This window comes from Copadichromis virginalis, linkage group LG14 (genome assembly GCF_057382275.1).
Source record: "Copadichromis virginalis isolate Kocher_CV1m ecotype Utaka linkage group LG14, C_Virginalis_male_GT1.1, whole genome shotgun sequence".
Lineage (NCBI taxonomy): Eukaryota > Metazoa > Chordata > Actinopteri > Cichliformes > Cichlidae > Copadichromis > Copadichromis virginalis.
In genome coordinates, this window is record NC_140631.1 from 25,774,065 (window position 1) to 25,779,773 (window position 5,709).

Here is a 5,709-nt window from a genome sequence, read left to right on the forward strand (position 1 = left end):
ATACTCAGTGACTGTATTGAGCTCCTGCCATGTGACAGGTAACTCTAACTACTAAATAAGTTTGTTTATTTTAACTAGTGGGAGGAGTAAACTTATAATTAAGTACACTATATTCACATTTACTTATTGCTTATTCCTTATTTGAAGCAGGAAAGGAAGGAAAGTGAGGCTACAGAAAAGACTAAAAGCATAAACGCTCGTTCTTAACCCAAAATCTGACTTGGCGTAAAAACTCTGACATGAGATGCAGCTGAAATTTATTGGGAAATAAAAAAACATCTTCTGTTCGGGGATCATAGGTGACGACTATTTACTTTACTTTACAAAAAGAGAACTTATGGCTGCTATTTAAGCTTAGGTCACAAACAATGGGAAGAAAACCTGTGGCGGTTTTATGTTAAAGACAGATGAGATTTATAACGTGTCCCCTGACCTAACACACCCTACTTTCTGTTTCCGTAGAAAGTAAACACAGCGAAACTGGCAGCAAAAACACACTGCGTCTGTGCGCTGAATGAAAATGAAGCTGTTCTGCTGAAAACTTCCAAAAATAAACCAACCATATAAACAATGAATTTCAACATACCGTATCTAAATGTGCAGACAATGACTAATTGTGTGATCTTTAATGATTAATCAACAAAATGCACCAGATAAATAATCTTAGATTTTTTGGATAATAGTCACCTTCTGCTACTGATCATAACTGTTAAAGCAAAATTATAACATTCCAAGTCTTGTTCTAAGTAATTAAGAGGTAGTTTCTTCATGACATTCAAGTAGCAACTGTTAAAGTGGAAGTCCTACAATTGAGCACATAAACAACAGTTTACTGGTGTTTATTAGACCAAAATGACACCATTAGGTTGCATTTTTCCCCTTCCCTATACAGCAGCGCATAAAAGGCATAAAAGGGTGTTTGAAGATAACTGCCACAGAGTAGATAATATTCCAAATCTATCAGACAATAATTCTTTGAGGGCATGTGGCCATTAAGGAGCCATTTCTCCTTTTTGTTGAATATGCTCCTCCATATTTCATTGAGTTGCATATCTGCCTCTCACACTGTCTGCCTGCATCGCTATTCTCTATTCAACAGTGACCCATTGCTCCCTGCCATACAATCCTTCACCTTTCTGGGCTTAAAAGTAATTACCACTTTAATTTGCTGTCCGCTTTTGTGCATGCCTGAGTGTATCTGTAACTGACTGGAGTGCCTGCTGTGTGTATTAATGTGTGCGTGAGGGGGGTACATGTATGCATACAAGAGATAATAAAGGGCGCGTATTCACATAAATGTGAGTAGAGGTGAAAGAATTAGTCAATAATTGATTAAACGAACTGACAACACTCGATAATTAATTGTTTGTTTCTCAACCATAAATAAAGCCACTGTCTTCCATTTTTGCATCTTAATTGTGATGATTTGCTGCTTCGGTATTTCACAAACAAGCGTAAGACATTGCGACTGATTCAAACAATTAAATGAAGCCCCCAAAAGGTGTGCACATCTTTATGTTTTCTGAGTAAAAGCATTAATGTTTTGCATGCATACGTGTATAAGTGGTTTGCACAGATCCGTGATTGGTGAGTACCTCTGCAGCTATTATTTGCCTTGATAAAATCAAAATATGTATTCACATGCATGACTGTGAATAGCTGTGATTTTCTTAAATATAGAAGTGTAACAAAGTGCTATTGACGTGTGTGTGTTTTTTTAAATATATGAGTGCTGGTGTGTGTGCGTGTTTATGGTTAGCCTCCCATTGGCCCAATTACTCCACAAGCAAAACCCCAAAGCTTCCAATCTCTCCTCTAAAATCCCTCACCCCTCTCACCTCACGGTCCCAGTGGTAGAGCCTCCAAACACCCCAACCTTCCAACCCCGCCCCACAGCCCCGCACGGCCAGATTGTCCATCACAATACACCCAACCCTTTGCAGGACCTCCACCACCTCCACTGTACTTTCTGCTTCCCTTCCCTCCTAAGTCACATGCAGTCATCACCGCTGCTTCACCTTTCTCCTCTTCGACAATCATCTTGTATTTCTCCTCCTTGATTTACCCTGTAAACTCCTCTTTTTGCCCCCTCTTCCCATCTGCCCCTTCCTCACGCCTCCATTCTTCCTCCTCTGCCCTCCCCAGTCCCAGGTGAGCTGACGACACAAGGAGAGCAGAAACACTCTGCGAATATTAATGGTTTGATCTGAATATTAATAAAGCTTGCATCTTAATGATCTATAGAAAAAAAACAAAGAGCCACAGTCAGGGCTATACTGCCTGTATTCACGCACACACACACACACACACACACACACACACACACACACACACACACACACACACACACACACATATTCATAGGCTTGCGCATACATGCAGACACACTGGGCTGAACTATCTGTCCTGCACTGTGTAGATTAGTTAAAACAGGGCCTTATCCTCCAACCTGCTGTTTAAATGCTGAGCATCACGTTCAAGACAAATGTGTTGTCTTTTTTTCCTCCTCTCAGTAAATGAAGACACCTCTTCTTTCCCACGTCCTTCTCCTCTATCTCCTCCTGTTGCTTTCTTCATTTTCTTTTTATCTGCTTCTACTCGTTTAGTTCAGGCAGCCCCCACTCCTCCCTCTACCTCTCACGGTTGCCCCATTTCACCCCTCCTCCCTTCCTCTTTACCAGCACTCTCCCTCTATCCCCCCCCCCCCCAAACTATCTCACCCTCTCACGCTCTATCACTTTCTCACTAGATTACCCCATCTCTCCCTCTCTCCCACTCCCAGCCTCACCTACTCGATATTCCAGCCTTGTTCTCCTGCAGTCTCCAGCACAACTTTCTGACCCACTTCCTCTCTCCTCCCTGGCCCCCTGATCAAAGCCTGCAGGACGGCATCGCCTTGGGCAGAGGAGAGGGAGTGAGCGAGATGGGGGGATGAAGGGATCCGAGCTGGGGGAAGAGAGAAAGAGACAGATAGAGAAAGGATAGAGCGGCACGAGAGAGAAGGAACAGAGAGATCACAAGGACAGGAAGAGGAGCCAGGTGCCCTCTCAGCCCAAGGACAAAAGCTCTTCCTGGCTGATCACACACACACGCGCACACACACACACACACACACACAGCAAGCCTGTCAGCGCCGTCACATCTGGTCGTGTACGTTATGTCTGACGATGGCATTGACATTAATGTGGTGTGATAAAAAAATACTGTGTTTTTTTTTGTGGGCCATTTTTGTGTGTTTTTTTGGGGGGGTTTTGCGGTACGAATCCCCAAAACAAGTCAACTTTACAAGTGATGGCCATTAAAATTCAACAGGATGTTTAATAAATTACACTTTCAGATTACATGTTGTCCAATCTTGTTATTCTGTTTTGCATTCAGGTGCGGCACAGGTGAGTGCACTGACAATGTGTATCTGTATCTCAGCAGGTGTCAGTCAGCCTGCAAACTCTCCCTCCTATTAAGTCATTTTTATCTCAGAACAATTGAAAAAAAGATCTGCGCAGATAAGAATTTCAAATATGTTGCACAATCAAGTCATATTTTTCTTGATTGCGGTGCAGCAGCCAGCCCTCTCTCCTTTGTTGATTTTAAGAAACGTGCACTCACTTCTTAAAAGTGAGTACAAAAATTTAGTGCAAACTGAATTTCACTGACATGTTCTAACACATTTTTAAAGCCCAATTTTAAAATAGCCCTTTTTTTTTTCCTGCAGCGCACAGCTTCCTCCTCTGTGGAGTCGTTATAATTTTAAGAACCTGTGTCTGGCTTTGAGATGTAAGATCTGTCCATCCCAGTGGCCGTGTCGGTGGGGCAGCTGGGGCGGGCAGAAAGGATGGAGGAACATCAGCCCATTTGTATCCAGAGCGAGGTGGCGTGTACTTTAACATTCCCGGCGCATCCCGACAAAGAGCACTAATTATAAATAAATTAGGGACACGACACGGTGTGCCACAGGGGGACCAGCAAGAGCAGTCACAGAATAGAGAGACTGATAGAGAGAGAAGAGGCTGCGTAAAAGAAATGGAGAGAGTTAGGAGAGAGGGAGAGGAGAAGACAGAGAAGAGCAGACAGGAGAGATTTGGCAATGACATAGAGGAGCAAGTAGGAGAAGAAAGTAGATAAGAAAATAGAGGAATGGAGCACGGGGAGGCCTGGGGATAGAGAGGAGCGCAGAGAGGAGGAGTGAATGCAGGAGGGTATACAAGGCCTGAATCCTCAAAATATAGCTTGAACATACCGGTACATCTGCTGCCAAAAAACTGACAAGATTCTCTCTAGATGACGGAGGCAGTGCAATATGTTTGAACTGAGATAGAAAAAGGTGGCAGGGAAATTAACAACCAAAATGAAACCGAGGGGAAAAAAAGAAATAAACCCAATACCACATGAACTGAACAGTAAGTGCGAGATGAGGGAAAAAAAATACTATCCTCCATATCTGTTAAGAAATGAGTTCCTGTTATTTTAGAAGTAAATAATATAAATCTGATGAAATAAATACTACACAATAATCATAAGGTTGTGATATCGAGCAGAGTGTTCTACACACACTGGTAGTCAACACTCCCTACCTGCCACTCAAGTTTATCTGAGATGACTTGTCAACCAAGCAAGTGCATGTCAAGAGACTGCTGCATATAGTGTGTGTGTGTGTGTGTGTGTGTGTGTGTGTGTGTGTGTGTATATGGAGCAGGGAGATCTGTTTCTTTGTGCCCATGTGCACGTCGTTTTGTGTGTTTGGAAGCGCACGCATGCTCTCGTCTGTGTCTGGGTGTCTTGCGTGTGTTTAGCTAAGTGTGTGCATGTGCACAGGGAGAGAACCTCGCTGCTATCTAAATGGATCGCACTTCAGAGCGTGCCACCATTTCTCAGAACCTGCCATCTCCACGCAGACAGACAAACACACCGGCGGACAGACCGCGAGTGTGGTTTTTCGTGTCGGGGCGTAGAGTAAGGGGTGGGGGGTGGGGTGCATGCTCAACCCACTTGCTCCACTCAAGGTTATGTCCTGCCTGAAAGTTGAGAACTGATGACCGTCGCCGCAGCAGGGAAATGCGCTGGAGTTCCGGAGGACAAATAGCCGCTGTCTTTTACTTGCGGCCATTTCTCTGTGTAATGTGAACGTCTTAAATGATGGAAGAACAAAGTGGCTGGAAGATAATGCCAGGAGACATTTATCGTCGCGAGAAAAAAAACCTGCTTTGTGTCTCTCCGGCTGGACCGAGTCTTAGAGCTGGGGGTCAAAGGTCAGCTAGCAGTGACACAGACAGAGAGAGGTTGACAGACTGACCTGCGACTGCCCCACCGATATGCTGACCTCCCACCCACCTACCCCCCCCCCCCACACACACACACACACAAACAAAAGTGACACCACAGTAGCCATAGTTACTGAGCTGCAGACAAACATGATGTCAGTGTATGACACAGGGGTGGCGAGAAGACGACGAGAGATGAAAAAAACAACTCATCTAAGATTCTCCTCAACACGCTCACGTCCACGTACGACTAACTAGCCCCCAAAAATTAATCTTTCCAGAGAGAATAGGAATCGGCGTGGTTGCTCAAATCAGGCGCGACATAAAGTGCAAATAATATGAAACGGTCAGGGTCTCCATTATCAAAGTCTATGCTTTTGTCTTATAGGCTCTAAACTTTCTGCACAGAGGAGAGTTAAAGAAGAAGAAAGGTAAAGAAGGGCGGGAAGAC